Source organism: Salvelinus alpinus, chromosome 4 (genome assembly GCF_045679555.1).
Source record: "Salvelinus alpinus chromosome 4, SLU_Salpinus.1, whole genome shotgun sequence".
Taxonomy (NCBI): Eukaryota; Metazoa; Chordata; class Actinopteri; order Salmoniformes; family Salmonidae; genus Salvelinus; species Salvelinus alpinus.
The window spans coordinates 14,516,825-14,538,156 of record NC_092089.1 but is presented as its reverse complement, the minus strand read 5'-3'; the positions used below and the strand labels follow the sequence as shown (position 1 = coordinate 14,538,156).

General features: G+C 44.4%; 1 protein-coding gene across 1 annotated transcript in view; it reads right to left on the bottom strand.

The window, feature by feature from the left end:
- LOC139572888 (galectin-1-like) overlaps nt 1-20,694 on the bottom strand; it is a 68,231-nt gene extending 47,537 nt beyond the window's left edge. Inside the window, exon 1 of the mRNA XM_071395735.1 lies at nt 20,407-20,694. The gene's annotated coding sequence lies outside the window, so the exon portion shown is untranslated. The remainder of the gene's footprint in view (nt 1-20,406) is intronic.
- Between the last annotated feature and the right edge of the window lie 638 nt (nt 20,695-21,332).

Genomic DNA, 21,332 nt, shown 5'->3' with positions numbered 1-21,332 from the left:
GTAGTGAGTGTTGCAACTGAGGACGGGTGATTTTTACGCTCCACGCGCTTCAGCACTCAGCGGTCCCGTTCTGTGGGCTTGTGTGGCCTACCACTTTGTGACTGAGCCGTTGTTGCCCCTAGACGTTTCCACTTCACAATAATAGCACTTACAGTTGACCTAGGCGGCCCTAGCTAGGTTTCCATCCAATCGGCCACAGATTTTAATGTGAATATTCTAAAATCCGCATTAAGAATACATGCGCATTTTCCCACCAATGGTTGACATTGTAGTCTTTTACCCTGAGGGTCTCAGGGACCCTGTCTACTCCAGTAGTCTAGTATCCTGAGGGTCTCAGGGACCCTCTCTACTCCAGTAGTCTAGTATCCTGAGGGTCTCAGGGACCCTCTCTACTCCAGTAGTCTAGTATCCTGAGGGTCTCAGGGACCCTCTCTACTCCAGTAGTCTAGTATCCTGAGGGTCTCAGGGACCCTCTCTACTCCAGTAGTCTTTTACCCTGAGGGTCTCAGGGACCCTCTCTACTCCAGTAGTCTAGTATCTTGAGGGTCCCAGGGACCCTCTCTACTCCAGTAGTCTAGTATCCTGAGGGTCTCAGGGACCCTCTCTACTCCAGTAGTCTAGTATCCTGAGACCCTCTCTACTCCAGTAGTCTAGTATCCTGAGGGTCCCAGGGACCCTCTCTACTCCAGTAGTCTAGTATCCTGAGGGTCTCAGGGACCCTCTCTACTCCAGTAGTCTAGTATCCTGAGACCCTCTCTACTCCAGTAGTCTAGTATCCTGAGGGTCTCAGGGACCCTCTCTACTCCAGTAGTCTAGTATCCTGAGACCCTCTCTACTCCAGTAGTCTAGTATCCTGAGGGTCTCAGGGACCCTCTACTCCAGTAGTCTAGTATCCTGAGACCCTCTCTACTCCAGTAGTCTAGTATCCTGAGACCCTCTCTACTCCAGTAGTCTAGTATCCTGAGACCCTCTCTACTCCAGTAGTCTTAGTATTCCTGAGTCTCCTCTCTCCTCCAGTAGTCTAGTATCCTGAGACCCTCTCTACTCCAGTAGTCTAGTATCCTGAGACCCTCTCTACTCCAGTAGTCTAGTATCCTGAGACCCTCTCTACTCCAGTAGTCTAGTATCCTGAGGGTCTCAGGGACCCTCTGTACTCCAGTAGTCTAGTCTCCCTGAGACCCTCTCTACTCCAGTAGTCTAGTATCCTGAGGGTCCCAGGGACCCTCTCTACTCCAGTAGTCTAGTATCCTGAGGGTCTCAGGGACCCTCTCTACTCCAGTAGTCTAGTATCCTGAGACCCTCTCTACTCCAGTAGTCTAGTATCCTGAGGGTCTCAGGGACCCTCTCTATTCCAGTAGTCTAGTATCCTGAGACCCTCTCTACTCCAGTAGTCTAGTATCCTGAGGGTCTCAGGGACCCTCTCTACTCCAGTAGTCTAGTATCCTGAGACCCTCTCTACTCCAGTAGTCTAGTATCCTGAGACCCTCTCTACTCCAGTAGTCTAGTATCCTGAGACCCTCTCTACTCCAGTAGTCTAGTATCCTGAGACCCTCTCTACTCCAGTAGTCTAGTATCCTGAGACCCTCTCTACTCCAGTAGTCTAGTATCCTGAGACCCTCTCTACTCCAGTAGTCTAGTATCCTGAGACCCTCTCTACTCCAGTAGTCTAGTATCCTGAGGGTCTCAGGGACCCTCTCTACTCCAGTAGTCTAGTATCCTGAGACCCTCTCTACTCCAGTAGTCTAGTATCCTGAGACCCTCTCTACTCCAGTAGTCTAGTATCCTGAGGGTCTCAGACCCTGTCTACTCCAGTAGTAGTCTCCTGAGACCCTCTCTCCATCCATGTCAGTCTCCTGAGACCCTCTCTACTCCAGTAGTCTAGTATCCTGAGACCCTCTCTACTCCAGTAGTCTAGTATCCTGAGGGTCTCAGGGACCCTCTCTACTCCAGTAGTCTAGTATCCTGAGGGTCTCAGGGACCCTCTCTACTCCAGTAGTCTAGTATCCTGAGGGTCTCAGAGACCCTCTCTACTCCAGTAGTCTAGTATCCTGAGGGTCTCAGAGACCCTCTCTACTCCAGTAGTCTAGTATCCTGAGGGTCTCAGGGACCCTCTCTACTCCAGTAGTCTAGTATCCTGAGGATCTCAGAGACCCTCTCTACTCCAGTAGTCTAGTATCCTGAGGGCCTCAGGGACCCTCTCTACTCTAGTAGTCTAGTATCCTGAGACCCTCTCTACTCCAGTAGTCTAGTATCCTGAGACCCTCTCTACTCCAGTAGTCTAGTATCCTGAGGGTCTCAGAGACCCTCTCTACTCCAGTAGTCTAGTATCCTGAGGGCCTCAGACCCTCTCTACTCCAGTAGTCTAGTATCCTGAGGGTCTCAGACCTTAATTTCTACGTGGTAATGTAATTAATCGTTAGGATTTAAAGCAGCAATTTATTTAAATTCATATAATCTTATTTCCCTTAATAAGCTTATTCTTACTGCTGTTCCTCTAAGCCACATTTCCATGTTTTTCTGATAAAAATGAGAGAAAGGAAGGTCGTTAAAATCTGCACTTCTCGCTCTCGCTCCCTCTACCTCTCTCTCCCTCTCTCATCCCACCTCTTTCTCTCCCTCTCACTCGCTCTCTCTACCTCCCTCTCTCATCCCACCGCTCTCTACCTCTCTACCTCCCTCTCTCATCCCACCTCTTTCTCTCCCTCTCTCTCGCTCTCTCTCTCTACCTCCCTCTCTCCCTCTCTCATCCCACCTCTTTCTCTCCCTCTCTCGCTCTCCCCCCCCCCCCCCCCCCCCCTCTCTTCTTCATTCAGGTAGATCAATAAGGCTTTTAGAGGAGCTGGAGAGGAGAGGCCTGTTGATAGGGAATCAGCCTGCTCTTTCCACCTGTACAGACCGACTGATGTGTCTGATGATACCTATTCACACACCAAGCACGCGTCCCAAACGGCATCCCATTCACTGGATAGCGCACTACTCTTGACCACGTAGTGCACTATGTAGGGTATCATTTGGGACACAGCCTGTATCTCTGAGAAGCAGGGCCACAGTCAGTTAGGAGGGTTCTTGTTGTGATGCCATTTTGAAAAATCCATACAAGCTTTTTGACCTCCTCTGACCACCTCAGCCATTCCCGTGTGTCACATGACTTGACAGGTAGGACTCAGAAGCCAATAGGATTATAGTTACTTCACTAGGAATGGAGGATCTTGTCGAGAGATATCGAAATGTTCATTCTCCCCCGAGCAGAATAAGTCCACTTTGTTACAGACGTCAGACGTGAGGTGAAGAAATCACTTGGAACTGCAGGACGTTGATAGTAGGACATCATTGTTCTGTGAAGTGTGTGTTTATATAAATGGAGGATGGAAAAGTGTGCAGAGACTTCAAACAGCTTCTATTGACAAGCTAAACGGGTACCGTCGAAGGTCAGTTCACTTGGAACCTATAGAACGTATTGTTCTGTGTATTTATTTGGGTCTTTAACATGAATTCCTGTTGATTTTAAGAGCACTGAGAGAAATGGAATATAAAGACATTAAATTGAATTGGCATCAGTAGTGTTCAGCAGGCTGTAGAGAGTTCCATAGATGACCTCAGCTGTTCTGACCTTTCATAGGGTCAATTTATATGACACAAAAGGAACATAGTTGTGGAACACAGATGTGGATTGGACATATACAGTACATGCATAAAGACATCAATCAGACCTGTCCTGTTAGTTCAATGTCAATACGCTTTTATATTGTCAGACTTTATTTGAGACGTTCCATATATCGTAATGTACTGGAACTCACTAATCCATTCACTAGTCACTATCTATTTAACACTTACACTGATGTTATACAATGACCTAAGGTAACGTTAAAAGCATTGTTTTGTGATTTCAACATAACAATTAAAATAATAATTCCGTGTCTTCAACAGGCCATGATTGTGGGAATGGGAATGACATATACTTGGAGAAATGAATGTGTGTGTGACGTGGCCTGATAAAGAAGACTTAACAGCCAAAGCTCTATATAATAGATTTATGGAGCGTAGACCACAGCCAAGGGAAGATCATTTCAGATCTGTACGTTAGCTTATAAATGACCATGGTGGTGGTGGGGGAGGGGATTGAAGAGGACTGCGTCCCAAATGGTCCACTCTTCCCTATATAGTGACATTCCTTTTCACCAGGGCCTACAATAGGGTGCCATTTGGTACTCAGGCCTGGTGATAAAGGGAGCCACTAATTCTTCCGTTTGATGTAATCATAGTGTGGGTGTGGGCCAGACAAGGCGCTGGGTAGATTTATCCCCTGCTCTGCTAGTTCCTGACACCAGGATCTGATACGACTAGCTCTAAAACGGAGAATCTGTCATTGAGATCATGCAAATATATGTAGCTAACAGCTTATATCATAGTAATTACTCTCTCTGTCTCTCTCTCTGGTAGAGCAGGGTATCTATGTTGCAGAGCAGGGTATCTGTGTTGCAGAGCAGGGTATCTATGTTGCAGAGCAGGGTATCCATGTTGCAGAGCAGGGTATCCGTGTTGCAGAGCAGGGTATCCGTGTTGCAGAGCAGGGTATCCGTGTTGCAGAGCAGGGTATCTATGTTGCAGAGCAGGGTATCTATGTTGCAGAGCAGGGTATCTATGTTGCAGAGCAGGGTATCTATGTTGCAGAGCAGGGTATCTATGTTGCAGAGCAGGGTATCCGTGTTGCAGAGCAGGGTATCCGTGTTGCAGAGCAGGGTATCCGTGTTGCAGAGCAGGGTATCTATGTTGCAGAGCTGGGTATCCGTGTTGCAGAGCTGGGTATCCGTGTTGCAGAGCAGGGTATCCGTGTTGTAGAGCAGAGCAGGGTATCCGCGTTGCAGGGTATCCGTGTTGCAGAGCAGAGCAGGGTATCCGTGTTGCAGAGCAGGGTAACCGTGTTGTAGAGCAGAGCAGGGTATCCGTGTTGCAGAGCAGGGTATCCATGTTGTAGAGCAGAACAGGGTATCCGTGTTGTAGAGCAGAGCAGGGTATCCGTGTTGCAGAGCAGGGTATCCATGTTGCAGAGCAGAGCAGGGTATCCGTGTTGCAGAGCAGAGCAGGGTATCTGTGTTGCAGAGCAGGGTATCCATGTTGTAGAGCAGAGCAGGGTATCCATGTTGCAGAGCAGGGTATCCATGTTGTAGAGCAGAGCAGGGTATCCGTGTTGCAGAGCAGGGTATCCGTGTTGTAGAGCAGGGTATCTATGTTGCAGAGCAGGGTATCCATGTTGTAGAGCAGAGCAGGGTATCCGTGTTGCAGAGCAGAGCAGGGTATCCGTGTTGTAGAGCAGAGCAGGGTATCCATGTTGTAGAGCAGAGCAGGGTATCCATGTTGCAGAGCAGGGTATCCATGTTGTAGAGCAGAGCAGGGTATCCGTGTTGCAGAGCAGGGTATCCGTGTTGCAGAGCAGGGTATCCGTGTTGTAGAGCAGGGTATCTATGTTGCAGAGCTGGGTATCCATGTTGTAGAGCAGAGCAGGGTATCCGTGTTGTAGAGCAGGGTATCCATGTTGTAGAGCAGAGCAGGGTATCCGTGTTGCAGAGCAGGGTATCCATGTTGTAGAGCAGAGCAGGGTATCCGTGTTGCAGAGCAGGGCAGGGTATCCATGTTGCAGAGCAGAGCAGGGTATCCGTGTTGCAGAGCAGGGTATCCATGTTGTAGAGCAGAGCAGGGTATCCGTGTTGCAGAGCAGGGTATCCATGTTGTAGAGCAGAGCAGGGTATCTATGTTGCAGAGCAGGGTATCCATGTTGTAGAGCAGGGCAGGGTATCCGTGTTGCAGAGCAGGGTATCCGTGTTGTAGAGCAGAGCAGGGTATCCGTGTTGCAGAGCAGGGTATCCGTGTTGCAGAGTAGGGTATCCATGTTGTAGAGCAGAGCAGGGTATCCGTGTTGCAGAGCAGGGTATCCATGTTGTAGAGCAGAGCAGGGTATCCGTGTTGCAGAGCAGGGTATCCATGTTGTAGAGCAGAGCAGGGTATCCGTGTTGTAGAGCAGGGTATCCATGTTGTAGAGCAGGGTATCCATGTTGTAGAGCAGGGTATCCATGTTGTAGAGCAGAGCAGGGTATCCGTGTTGCAGAGCAGGGTATCCATGTTGTAGAGCAGGGTATCCGTGTTGCAGAGCAGAGCAGGGTATCCATGTTGCAGAGCAGGGTATCCATGTTGTAGAGCAGGGTATCCATGTTGCAGAGCAGAGCAGGGTATCCGTGTTGTAGAGCAGGGTATCCGTGTTGCAGAGCAGAGCAGGGTATCCGTGTTGCAGAGCAGAGCAGGGTATCCATGTTGTAGAGCAGGGTATCCGTGTTGCAGAGCAGAGCAGGGTATCCATGTTGCAGAGCAGGGTATCCGTGTTGCAGAGCAGGGTATCCATGTTGCAGAGCAGAGCAGGGTATCCGTGTTGTAGAGCAGGGTATCCGTGTTGTAGAGCAGAACAGGGTATCCGTGTTGCAGAGCAGGGTATCCATGTTGTAGAGCAGAGCAGGGTATCCGTGTTGCAGAGCAGGGTATCCGTGTTGCAGAGCAGGGTATCCATGTTGCAGAGCAGAGCAGGGTATCCATGTTGCAGAGCAGAGCAGGGTATCCATGTTGTAGAGCAGAGCAGGGTATCCATGTTGTAGAGCAGAGCAGGGTATCCATGTTGCAGAGCAGGGTATCCATGTTGTAGAGCAGAGCAGGGTATCCATGTTGCAGAGCAGGGTATCCATGTTGTAGAGCAGAGCAGGGTATCCATGTTGTAGAGCAGAGCAGGGTATCCATGTTGTAGAGCAGAGCAGGGTATCCATGTTGCAGAGCAGGGTATCCGTGTTGCAGAGCAGGGTATCCATGTTGCAGAGCAGAGCAGGGTATCCGTGTTGTAGAGCAGAGTAGGGTATCCATGTTGCAGAGCAGAGCAGGGTATCCGTGTTGTAGATGTAAAATCGGTCTTCTCACAAAACATCTGTAGTGTCCGAACTATTATGACCACTCTAACTGCTACGCCATCTTGGATGTTATGACCACTCTATGGAAAGGGGAGACTCCCACGAACATAATGCTGGTCTCCGTTCACCTCTAAACCCCCACAAATGTCAAGGTACTTGTCTGAAGGTAACCGCTACCGGTTCTTTTAAAATTAATGGAAGCATGAAGGTACTTTTGTGCCTACCCCAAAAAAGGGGTTAAATACTGTGCGTAAAAAAAAAACTAAATATTACTAGATTAAAAAAATATATCCTAGATTCAAGACAGACATTTTAAAACCTTATTTCTTATGATTTATTATATTGTCTGTCTGTTTTGCCATTTGTGAATGTTATTCAATGTGTTTCTATGTGATTTAGTAGTAAAGATTTATTTATTTTTGTAATATGTTCTATAACCTAACCCTAACCTTATCAAGCAGTTGCTTATCAACAGATATTGTGTTGATAGTAACACCATCTGTAGCGAGTCTGGATTTTCTATCTATAGAAGATCCAAATAAAGTGACCCAATCTTATAACCTGTCCTTTCATATTTGCCTCAATGTTCTGCGTCCCAAATGGCACTATATTCCCTTTTATAGTGCACTACTTTCTACCAGGGCCCTATGGAGGCCAGGTCAAAAGTAGTGCACTAAATAGGGAACAGAGTGCCTTAGATTCTTAAAGGTGCAATATGTAACTTTTTGGGCGACCAGACCAAATTCACATAGAAATAAGAGTTATAGATCTGTGATTCTCATTGAAAGTCTAAGAAGCGGTGTATTTGTTCTATGTGCGTTATTTCTATGCTTCCAGTCCTTATGTTTATTTTTTGGGGCGTCTTTAGGTTTTGTACACCTGCTTCAAACAGCTGAAATGTAAAATCTACATGACTAGCTAGCTAGCGAATTAGCCTGTTTGTCCCATTGACTTAGCATGGGCTGCGGTTAGCATGCTAATCGATTAGTATGTGCACCATCCTTGGATATTTTCATCAGTTAAACATGACAAACTGAACACATTATGTACGTATTAAAGTATTACGTTGTAATATTGTGGTGGAGCAACGTATTTCACTCACACATGAGTTGATTTTCTCTCCTGCTTCAGCTCAAAAACGGTCCCCATGTGGAACTGATCACATGACCGATATCTGCGCTCTGATTGGAAGATTCCTACAAAGAGCTGCCGATCAAGATTCCCAACATAGTAAAAAGTTTCTAATTTTCAATGTAAAATAGTTGCAGCATCCATTGCTGGCAACATTCCTCGGTAATACGGCCTCAAAAGATTGCCAGTGTATCATGGCCGTTGCAGTAATGTCCAGCTTTTAACAGCGCCACACTCCATTGACCTGTAGTGGGCATCACTTTGGTGCTTTTACAGATGATTTATAGTTCATACATATTGTTTTAATTACCCACCATGGATGTCCAACATATTTGTAAAGCAATTACTGAAATCAATACTCTGCTTTTAGTCAAAGGAATTCATTAAACAAATGTGAAGTATTTACCCAGAATGCCCCACCAGTAGCCTTAGCGTCTGGACTGGCCGGTTGGTTGGTTAATAATTCATTTATCATGTTAGATGTTGTTAGATGTTGTTTTGGTTCCTTAAAGCTCAGTAATTGCACTTAACGTGTGTTTGGATTGGGAAGATATGGGGGTAAAAAAACAACATTGAGAGAATTCAGCCTAATATTCAATGTCAAGGTTACAACTTTGATTCTGGTTCAAAGACAGCTGCTGATCCTGTTAGTATGATGGTTAACACTGTGGAGTACAAATACTAGAACCCCATCTAGTACACATACTAGAACCCCATCTAGTACACATACTAGAACCCCATATAGTACACATACTAGAACCCCATATAGTACACATACTAGAACCCCATACAGTACACACAGTAGAACCCCATAAAGTATACATCCTAGAACCCCATACAGTACACACACTAGAACCCCATACAGTACAATCTAGAACCCCATATAGTACACATACTAGAACCCCATACAGTACAATCTAGAACCCCATATAGTACAAATCCTAGAACCCCATCTAGTACACATCCTAGAACCCCATCTAGTAAACATCCTAGAACCCCATCTAGTACACATCCTAGAACCCCATCTAGTAAACATCCTAGAACCCCATCTAGTAAACATCCTAGAACCCCATCTAGTAAACATCCTAGAACCCCATCTAGTACACATCCTAGAACCCCATCTAGTACACATCCTAGAACCCCATCTAGTACACATCCTAGAACCCCATCTAGTACACACCCTAGAACCCAATCTAGTACACATCCTAGAACCCCATCTAGTACACATCCTAGAACCCCATCTAGTACACATCCTAGAACCCCATCTAGTACACATCCTAGAACCCCATCTAGTACACATCCTAGAACCCCATCTAGTACACATCCTAGAACCCCATCTAGTACACATCCTAGAATCCCATATAGTACACATACTAGAACCCCAGACAGTATACATACTAGAACCCCAGACAGTATACATACTAGAACCCCAGACAGTACACACTAGAACCCCAGACAGTATACATACTAGAACCCCAGACAGTATACATACTAGAACCCCAGACAGTACACACTACAACTAAGACAGACAGTATACATAGTAGAATCCCAGTCAGTATACATACTAGAACCCCAGACAGTATACATAGTAGAACCCCAGACAGTATATACTAGAACCCAATGCAGTCCAGATTAATCTCAGGTTGGTGAAGGGGTGTGATGAACGCACCACATAAAGATCTAATCACTGTGAACAACAATGTTTAGATAAAATATGAAAGATGCAGACATTACTATTACAAATGACATAATTACTCCCCATCCGCTTAACCTTGCATTATGATATGGTGCTTGTTGTGTGTGTGTGTGTGTGTGCCTCCATGCTTTTGTGTGTGTGTGTGCTATGATATGCAAAACATGCCTACCTATCTGCGTCTGAAATTGCATGGAGCTGGCAGTTGATGGCAAAATTATGTTTTTTTTCACATCTTCAGCTCCAAATGCATTAGTCTGACTTTCTAGTTAACCCTGCGTTGATGACAACAGGAGACTTGCACCAAAACACTTTAACATTGGATGTTGTCAGGTTGGTAACAACATTGAAAAATGAGTAATTCTAGAGATGTGCAGTTGAATTAAGGTGATTGGTTGGGTTGTTGCTGTTGAAACGGCCAGTCACCTTGCAAGTTCAAGGTCCCGGGTTGAAAATGGACATGTGCCGTGTGATTGAACAGTCCTCTCCCCCCCCCCTTATGCTCATTTTGTTGAGCCTGACTCCTGACCTTCTTGGTAAAAACATCCATTTCATCCCTCATGAAGAGTATGTGATTCCACTGACTGTCTCGTTAACCTCACAGCAACACCCACGGTGTTCAGGGGGATAAAAGTGTCCGATGTTGTATTTGTTGTGAATTAACTGCTGATGATTCAGAGGAACGTGTGGAACTAAGAGAGTGACAGTGCGTGTCATTCTAGAAGTCTTTTTGACATTGTCGAGGGAATTACTATTTTGGATACCGTATCTGACTTCATGTTGTTATTTGGGGTACCTGTACTAGTCAGTGCACTTTTAAGATATAGAAGAACAGAATGCCATTTTGTTAATGATGCCGTTTACATTGCAATCCAGGCTTTCATTTTGAGAAGGTATTTTGGAAGTTGTTTTAGAACGGCCCAATGCAAAAGGATCAGAAAAATTACAAATCAATTAGACACAATTCATTTTTCCTTCATGTCCACATTCCGTCTTTTCATCATGTCCTTAATTACAACCAGAGTGTTGTGGTTTGATAGGATTCACTCTTTAATTGCTTGTTACTTTTATTTATTATTCTTATTTATTTTTTAAAACTGCATTGTTGGTTAGGGGCTTGTAAGTAAGCATTTCACTGTTGTATTCGGCACATGTGACTAATAAAATGTGATTCGATTTTGATTCCCTGCCATCGTGAGTCCCGTGGTCTGTTGACAAGATGGATCTCCCCTGAGGGTGGGCTCTACATCACCATACATCATCCTCTCAAGTCCAATGTGAGTCCCAAATGGCACCCTAATCCCTATCCATGTTTGCCCAGAGCCTCTGGTCTAAAGTAGTGCTCAACGTAGTGAACAGGATGCCATTTAGGACGCAGCCCCTTACATCACCCTCTCAAGTCCATATATCCTCTTAACGATGTGATGTAATGTCCCACTGATCCGTTCAGGTATTGTCTCTGGTCTTTCTCAGGTTGTTACTGCATGGAGATCCGTCGTGTTCTGATATGGATTCCTCTCATCTCCCTGTGTCAGGCTGTTGTGGTTCAACAGACACTTAGTAAACATTTCATGCCAAAAGCTACTGTCATGACGTGGCCCTATCTGGGTGTAAATCGTGGCTTCCCCCTCTCTCTCTCTCTTACACCCACGTTCTGTTATCTCAAGCCATAAATTCCTGGTGGAGACTCTCTAACCCTGGTCATGCAGAGAGAGAGACCACAGAGTGAACAAAGGATTTCACTTGGCCGAACTCCTAAATCCCCAAAATGGGAGAATTAAACAATATGTCCACTTTTGAGAATGTGGGAAGCGTCCGTGGACACTTAAGGGATGGGTATGACGAGTGTGTTTCATTTGGTGACCTCATGGAGGACAGGAAACACACACAACTATATATCTGAATGTGTACATTTCTCAATGATGTGGTTTGCATCTATTTCTTGTATAAAATGCAGTGGTGGGCCGTCAGGGCCAGCAAGGCCTTCTCTGCTGGCCTAAACATCATCAGAATATAATTTTTTTTTAAATATATTTTCCCACAAATATGTATTAAATTATTCCCCAGAGTAAGAGTTATACTCTTCATTTCATAGCTTTCCTCTTGGTTGCACTGCTTCCAGCCCCAGGTTGAGATTTGGAGGGCTGGTCTTTATGTTAGATCTTTTATCCAATCATATTCAGCCATCATGTGTTGCCAGGGGTCTAAAATCTGCCCTCAGGCCTTTAGAATCAACAGTGCGGGCGCTTGTAGCTTATACTGAATGGAAATGAAAATTTAGTGTCAACCAATCAGCTTTAGAGTTGGCTATTGTACGCCTGCTGGCTGGCTGGCTCCAGTGTTACACAGGAGCCAGCTAGCAGGCGTAGTGTGTGCACGTCTTTTGATTGGATTACTAATATTGAGAGGCAGGTCCTATGGGCAGGTCTATGCAGATCTAGGAAACTGAATTTGATAAACGAATTAATTCACGTACTACTAAGCTGTTTTTTCAACCCACAATGGCGGAAGGAGGAGAAGATATCGATTTGGTCGAGGATATAATTATAACGCCATTCTCAAGACGAACTTTTCAAGAAAAGTTAGACATTGTAAGGAGAGGTCGCCCGACGCCACAAAGCCTGTCACAGGCGGGAAAGGGGTTCCAACTACGAGCGCTATCAATGGCTCACAGGCTCCGAGAAGCACTGCAAACTGTACTGCTGGGAATGCCTATTATTTGCAAGTGATCGATTTGGTGTTTGGAGCCACACTGGCTTTGCAAACTTGAGTTGTCTAACCAAGGCAGCAACGAGACACCAAAGTACGGCTGGGCACTTACAAGCAATGGTGCTTTTGAAAACTTTTGGGGACACCGAAGTGGATCTACAGCTCAACTAACAAGCGCGCAGGGCAACGGAGCTGCACAATGAAAAGGTGAAGGGAAATATTGAAAAGACTCATTGATTGTGTCATGTTTTTGGGTAAACACTGTTTACCCAAAAATGTCAATTTGTCAATTTCAAGGTGACGCAACGCCTGGTTATACTGCGTTTCTGTCTAAATGTATAGTGTCTAGAGCCATGGCATCATAATGATGGTAATAAGAGGTGGATTAATTCGGGTGGGACTGTGTAGTACCTCACTGAAGGCCCAGGCCCCAGGCCCACGGCACGCCACTGATAAAATGTATGAGTAAAGATGAAACTATTTGTGAAATGATGTGATGTTTAACTTGAGAATTGTATTCCCTGTCAAGTTGAACAAGTCAGTGGCCACAACCCCTTGATCACAGACATGATCTGGCGTCATGGAACTGCCCTTTTCTATTGTTACGAATAAAACAAATTCACATTAGACCACGCATACCTCGGTGTAAGCTAAGGTTGCAATGATTGTTGAATATTGGCTACATGGCTGGAAGTGGTTTTAAACTCTGAGACTATCGATCCCTACAGAATAAGAGCAAATCTTAGATACTAATTACTAGACTGCAGCTAGAAATGATGTAAACCTAGGATGCAAATACCGCCAACCGCCGAAACATCTATTCTAAGAACAATGGACGCCTGATGTACCCATTACAACAGACACTATCAGGAGCCGCCAGTAGAGCTACAACCATGAAAGACAGTGTGACTTCTGGGGAAGTAACCAGAGACTCTCTGATGAACTGAGTCTCCAGCAGATGGACCGACGATTCCAACAGAGAAGACAACAACGACATACGAGCGTAAATATATTGATTGCAATTATTCCCGAATGAGCGAGCGTTCATGTGGAAAGGATTAGCATTTCAATTAATATAATTATCCACTGTGTCATGATCCAGTTTGTCTTTCCCGCTCCTTTATTGGTCCACACCACCTTTTCTTTGTCTACCAAGCTGTCATATCGGTTTCGCCCACTAGGGGACCTTCCCTATCATTGTTAGTAACCAATATCTACTGTTTGTTTGTGCATTTCTGTGATTATTTAGTTAGTTAGTAAATAAATGATTAAGCCAATTGGTGTACAGAAGATTCATGGTTTAGGCCGGGTTCGCGCAGATAACCAACACTTTACGACGTTCAGATGAGACTGACGAAGGTAATAATAATAATTCATTAATAGAAGACTAATTGATCAGATTAGGAAATATCTGAAGAGTTCTATTTGGAAAATTATAACTTTGTAATCTGAACATTTTCCGTGGTGCCCCCGACCTCCTAGCTAATTAAATTTACACGATTAGTAATTACGTAATGATAATTAGAGAATTGATTTGATAAGATAACAGTCTTCACATTTTAATGATACGAAAAACACTACAACTACATCAAGCCATCATATCTGGGCTTGAGTCCCAAATGGCACCCTTTCCCCTATATAGTGCAGGTAGCCAGGCGGTTAAGAGGGTTACTGAAAGGGCCCTGGTTCGAATCCCTGAGCCAACTTGAAGAAAACAAAATGTCTGTGCCCTTGAGCAAGGCGCTTGACCCTAATTGCTCCTGTAAGTTGCTCTGGATAAGAGGGTCTGCTGAATGACCTAAATGTACTTTTGACCAAGGCCCATATGGCACTACATAGGGAATAGGGTGCACCCTACCTGGGTCTGACTTATAGGGCCCTACATAGGGAATAGGGTACACCCTACCTGGATCTGACTTATGGGCCCTACATAGGGAATAGAGTGCACCCTACCTGGGTCTGACTTATAGAGACCTACATAGGGAATAGGGTGCACCCTACCTAGGTCTGACTTATAGGGCCCTACATAGGGAATAGGGTGCACCCTACCTGGGTCTGACTTATAGGGCCCTACATAGGGAATAGGGTGCACCCTACCTGGGTCTGACTTATAGGGCCCTACATAGGGAATAGGGTGCACCCTACCTGGGTCTGACTTAATGGTCTCCCTCTGTACCACATCTTATTAGTGGGAATCTGAAGACTTCACACAGTACCACGTCAAATATGTCACGACCACATGTACAATATGTCAAACAAGTCACCGTCACCCCAAAAAATGAAATGATCCCATTGTAATATGCTGAGAGCTGTGTGAAGTATCCCATTAAATCTCACAGAGACTAACATTAAAATGCGGATTTTTTTTATGGCGAACATAAATTACTGTCTTTCTGATCTGTCTTTTGTGGGAGTAGAACTTGAAGGTGAGCGACTATGATAAATGACAGTTATAAATGTGACATTTTGTAGCTTAGGAAGCTAAAGGTCAGGCTGAAATTCCAACCGGGCCTCAGGGCAATTAGTAGGATTTGGTATGTACATCTGTTTCTCTCAATTTACTATGGTACAGTGTATTACATTAGGTTTGGTTACATAATGAATGTAATAGTGGTCGTACAATACCATACGAATTAGATGATATAACTTATCATACATCTTGGAGGACATATAGTGGTATACGTCTTTCTCTGAGACCAGGCTGCTTGTTGAGTCATAACAACATTGGTTGGTGGAATGCTGCAGAGATGTGTGTCCTTCTGGAAGGTTCTCCCATCTACACAGAGGAACTCTAGAGCTCTGTCAGAGTGACCACTGGGTTCTTGGTCATAGGCTACCTGGGGTGGCAGGTAGCCTAGTGGTTCGAGCGTTGGGCCAGGAACCAAAAGGTTGCTGGATTAAATTCCCAAGCTGACAAGGTAAAAATCTGTTGTTCTACCCCTGAACAAGGTACAGTAGTTAGCTGACTGTTCCCTCGTAGGCTGTCAATGGAAAAAAGAATTTGTTCTTAACTGACTTGCCTAGATAAATGAAAAACACACACAAAAAAAAATATATATATAATGATATAATCTCCCTGACCAAGGCCCTTCTCCCCCAACTGCTCAGTTTGGCCAGGCGGACAGCTCTTTGTGGTTCCAAACTTCTGCCATTGAAGAATGTTGGACGTCACTGTATCCTTCCAGACCTTCAATGCTGCAGATATTTGTTTGTACCCTTCCTCAGATCTGTGCCTCGACACAATCCTGTCCCGGAGCTTTACGGACAATTCCTTCGACCTCATCTCTTGGTTTTTGCTTTGACGTCAACTGTGGAACCTTATATAGACAGGGGTGTGGCTTTCCAAATCACGTCAAATCCATTGAATTTACCTCAGGTGGACTCCAATCAAGTTGTAGAAACATCTCAAGGATGATCAATGGAAACAGGATGCACCAATGTCGAGTCTCTTGGAAGAGGGTCTGAATACTTATGTAAATAAGGTATTTCTGGTTTTTCATTTAAGACATTTGCACACAACAAATACAAACCTGTTTTTGCTTTGTCATTATGTGGTATTGCTGAGAATACATTCCAAAGGTCCTGTAGTACACTACACGGACCCTGGTCTAAAGTAGTGCACTATATAGGGAATAGGGCTCTGGTCTAAAGTAGTGCACTATATAGGGAATAGGTCTCTGGTCCATAGTAGTGCACTATGAAGGGAATAGGGCTCTGGTCTAAAGTAGTGCACTATATAGGGAATAGGGCTCTGGTCTAAAGTTGTGCACTATGTAGGGAATAGGGCTCTGGTCTAAAGTAGTGCACTATATAGGGCTCTGGTCTAAAGTAGTGCACTATGTAGGGAATAGGGCCCTGGTCTAAAATAGTGCCCTATGTAGGGAATAGGGCTCTGGTCTAAAATAGTGCACTATGTAGGGAATAGGGCCCTGGTCTAAAATAGTGCACTATGTAGGGAATAGGGCCCTGGTCTAAAGTAGTGCACTATATAGGGAATAGGTCTCTGGTCCATAGTAGTGCATTATGAAGGGAATAGGGCTCTGGTCTAAAGTAGTGCATTATATAGGGAATAGGGCTCTGGTCTAAAGTAGTGCACTATGTAGGGAATAGGGCTCTGGTCTAAAGTAGTGCACTATATAGGGAATAGGGCTCTGGTCTAAAGTAGTGCACTATGTAGGGAATAGGGCTCTGGTCTAAAGTAGTGCACTATGTAGGGAATAGGGTGCCATTTGAGATGTTCCCTTGATGTCTACTACCAGTCCCTTTCCCAACAATATACACCAGCAGCTTCCTTTATGACCATTATCACCAGGATGTACCACCTACTACTGTAACACTGTCCTGTCTCCTGCTGTTTGGACCACACTGCCCAATGACAAACCACTCCCCTGTATGGAGAGAATACGTTCAATCCAATCTACATGTAGTGATGTGGAGCCCAGATGTCTGACAACAACCGAGTCCCAGGAGGTCAGGAGGTAGACTCTACAACAGGAGCTACGAGGACCAAAGTAATTGAAATGGCAGTTCACAATGAAATGAAACCTGTTCTCTTCTGTTGTCCTCTGTCTATATTGCTAGGCCAATGTGGTGTTGTTGCCTAGAGAGAGGGAGCGAGAGAGAGAACGAGAACAAGAATGAGAAAGCGAGAGGAGAGAGAGAGAGAGAGAGACAGAGACCGAGAGAGATGGAGGGGAAGACAGAGAGGGAGAGGGAGACAGAGAGAGAGAGACCGAGACAGATGGAGGGGAAGAGAGAGAGAGATACAGAGAGAGAACAGAGAGAGGAAAGCGAGGGAATGAGAGAGAGAGGAGAGACCGAGACAGATGGAGGGGAAGAGAGAGAGAGATACAGAGAGAGAACAGAGAGAGGAAAGCGAGGGAATGAGAGAGAGAGAGAGAGAGAGAGAGAGAGGAGAGCGCTCCGGTGGGATCACATCAGGGCCAGAAGAGATAACTCCCTATTTTAATATATGTGGTGATTTGATGTAATATATATTTATGAAGCCTTCTGCACCTTGACAGCTTGGTTTGAGAAGAGCAGCTGCTCAGATGGTGGAGGAATAGGGGTTTTAGCAGGCAAACACTTTCAGGACGGGAGCTACTTCCAGAGGCAACCAGGTCAGAGAGAGAACTCGGGAATGAGTCTCAAATGGCACCCTGTTACCTATTCAGTGCACTACTTCTGACCAAAAAGAAGTGTACTATGTAGGGAAAGGTGTACCATTTGGGACTCTGTTTTGGTCTCTTGCCCAATCTACAGGTGCTTCACTAATCCCCGCAGAGCTGGAGACGGGCGCTAACCCGCTAGCTTGCCAAGAGTCAAAATGTAAATGAAGTTTGAGACGGAGAGCTAGAGGGCTTTCACTGGACAAATGTTATCTTGCAGGCGAGTGCAGGAGAAAACTACACATTTCTGATTTATATTGCTTTTAGAGCAACCCGCTTCCTGGCTCATGGCGTCGTAGAAGACGGAGAGTCACAAATCACCGATACCTCAAGCCAGTGGTCAATAATAATCAACATACACAAGGCTCCATTACCGAGATAATTATGTATTTGAAGATCATCTTACTCAATTGATTTTACACCATTGGAATGTTGAGAATAAATTGTTCTGTTTAGGTTTATAAACACATAGGTAACAATGCAGTATTTTCTACTTCTGGTGATGAGACAGCTGAGGAGGAGGATGAGGAGGAGGAGGAGTGGCATGAGAACAGTAGAAAGGTCAGGATGGTGAGGAGGAGGAGGAGGAAGAGGACAGTAGGAGCATAATGAATATTTGATGCCACTTCCAGCTCTTTATGAGTTCATTAGCTCCAACTAACCAGGCTACGTTTCATCTATTGATCTGCCAGCAGTACTGCTTGTCTCTGAGATCTCTACTACACCGGGGTTCCATGTGGCAACATGGATAACACATGCTAGTTGTCTCTGAGATCTCTACTACACCGGGGTTCCATGTGGCAACATGGATAACACATGCTAGTTACAGGGATATACATGCTAGTTAGTTACATGGATGTTACATGCTAGTTACAGGGATAACACATGCTAGTTACAGGGATAATACACGCTAGTTACAGGGATAATACACACTAGTTACAGGGATAATACACACTAGTTACAGGGATAATACACGCTAGTTACAGGGATATACATGCTAGTTACAGGGATAATACACGCTAGTTACAGGGATATACATGCTAGTTACAGGGATAATACACACTAGTTACAGGGATAATACACGCTAGTTACAAGGATAATACACGCTAGTTACAGGGATAATGCATGATAGTTACAGGGATAATACATGTTAGTTACATGGATGTTACATGCTAGTTACAGGGATAATGCACGCTAGTTACAGGGATAATACATGCTAGTTACAGGGATAATACATGCTAGTTACATGGATAATACATACTAGTTACAGGGATAATACATGCTAGTTACATGCTAGTTACAGGGATAATACATGCTAGTTACAGGGATAATACACGCTAGTTACAGGGATATACATGCTAGTTACAGGGATAATACACGCTAGTTACAGGGATATACATGCTAGTTACAGGGATAATACACACTAGTTACAGGGATAATACACGCTAGTTACAAGGATAATACACGCTAGTTACAGGGATAATGCATGATAGTTACAGGGATAATACATGTTAGTTACATGGATGTTACATGCTAGTTACAGGGATAATGCACGCTAGTTACAGGGATAATACATGCTAGTTACAGGGATAATACATGCTAGTTACATGGATAATACATACTAGTTACAGGGATAATACATGCTAGTTACATGCTAGTTACAGGGATAATACATGCTAGTTACAGGGATAATACATGCTAGTTACATGGATAATACATACTAGTTACAGGGATAATACATGCTAGTTACAGGGATAATACCTGCTAGTTACATGCTAGTTACATCAATACTACACGCTAGTTACAGGGATAACACATGCTAGTTACAGGGATAACACATGCTAGTTACAGGGATAACGCATGCTAGTTACATGGATAACACACGCTAGTTAAAAGGATAATACATGCTAGTTACATTGATAATACACGCTAGTTACAGGGATATACACGCTAGTTACAGGCATATACACGCTAGTTACAGGGATAATACACGCTAGTTACAGGGATAATACACACTAGTTACAGGGATAATACACGCTAGTTACAGGGATATACATGCTAGTTACAGGGATAATACACGCTAGTTACAGGGATATACATGCTAGTTACAGGGATAATACACACTAGTTACAGGGATAATACACGCTAGTTACAGGGATAATACACGCTAGTTACAGGGATAATGCATGATAGTTACAGGGATAATACATGCTAGTTACAGGGATAATACATGCTAGTTACAGGGATAATACACGCTAGTTACAGGGATATACATGCTAGTTACAGGGATAATACATGCTAGTTACAGGGATAATACATGCTAGTTACAGGGATAATACACGCTAGTTACAGGGATATACATGCTAGTTACAGGGATAATACATGCTAGTTACAGGGATAATACGTGCTAGTTACATGGATGTTACAAGCTAGTTACAGGGATAATACACGCTAGTTACAGGGATAATACATGCTCGTTACAGCAAAATGGAAGAACATGAAAGAAGACATACTGTATCTTTTGCATACATTTGTAGTACAGTATTTCTGCTGATGTAATTCACATATTGGCACCAAATGTATTGCAGAAATTAGGAAATACATTGGGTTATGTGGGGAGAGGGGCAGAGAAAGAGAGAAATATAGACAATGTGTTGTAGCTATCTAGAGAGAGCGAGAGGAAATGTCCGTCTAAATACACAGCGAGGGAAACAATCTCTATTCATTTCAATAAAGCACTGTGAAAACACGCTGTACATACCTGTTATTTGACTTGCATGGAGAAGCCTATATTATTACGGAGTAGCCTGTGGATGTAGTATTAATAAGAAATGAAGATTTTGATTCCCTATTCTATCTCGACTAACATTCTGTCATAACGCTGGCTGGAAAACAGTCCTGTATTTCCCCAGTGGATTAGACGAGGTTTTACATTATTGCCAATCCTCTACCTTTCGCCGTGTGTTTTGTGGGAAAATGTAAAACCTTGGTAGCAGTGAAGTGTGGCGTCACAATACATCAGGGCATTTACTGCAGGAGGGTATATAAGGGTTGGCTGGTACAGATGACAGCCTAAACATCAGGAGGGTATATAAGGGTTGGCTGGTACAGATGACAGCATAAACATCAGGAGGGTATATAAGGGTTGGCTGGTACAGATGACAGCCTAAACATCAGGAGGGTATATAAGGGTTGGTTGGTACAGATGACAGCCTAAACATCAGGAGGGTATATAAGGGTTGGCTGGTACAGATGACAGCCTAAACATCAGGAGGGTATATAAGGGTTGGTTGGTACAGATGACAGCCTAAACATCAGGAGGGTATATAAGGGTTGGCTGGTACAGATGACAGCCTAAACATCAGGAGGGTATATAAGGGTTGGCTGGTACAGATGACAGCCTAAACATCAGGAGGGTATATAAGGGTTGGCTGGTACAGATGACAGCCTAAACATCAGGAGGGTATATAAGGGTTGGCTGGTACAGATGACAGCCTAAACATCAGGAGGGTATATAAGGGTTGGTTGGTACAGATGACAGCCTAAACATCAGGAGGGTATATAAGGGTTGGCTGGTACAGATGACAGCCTAAACATCAGCAGGGTATATAAGGGTTGGCTGGTACAGATGACAGCCTACACATCAGGAGGGTATATAAGGGTTGGTTGGTACAGATGACAGCCTAA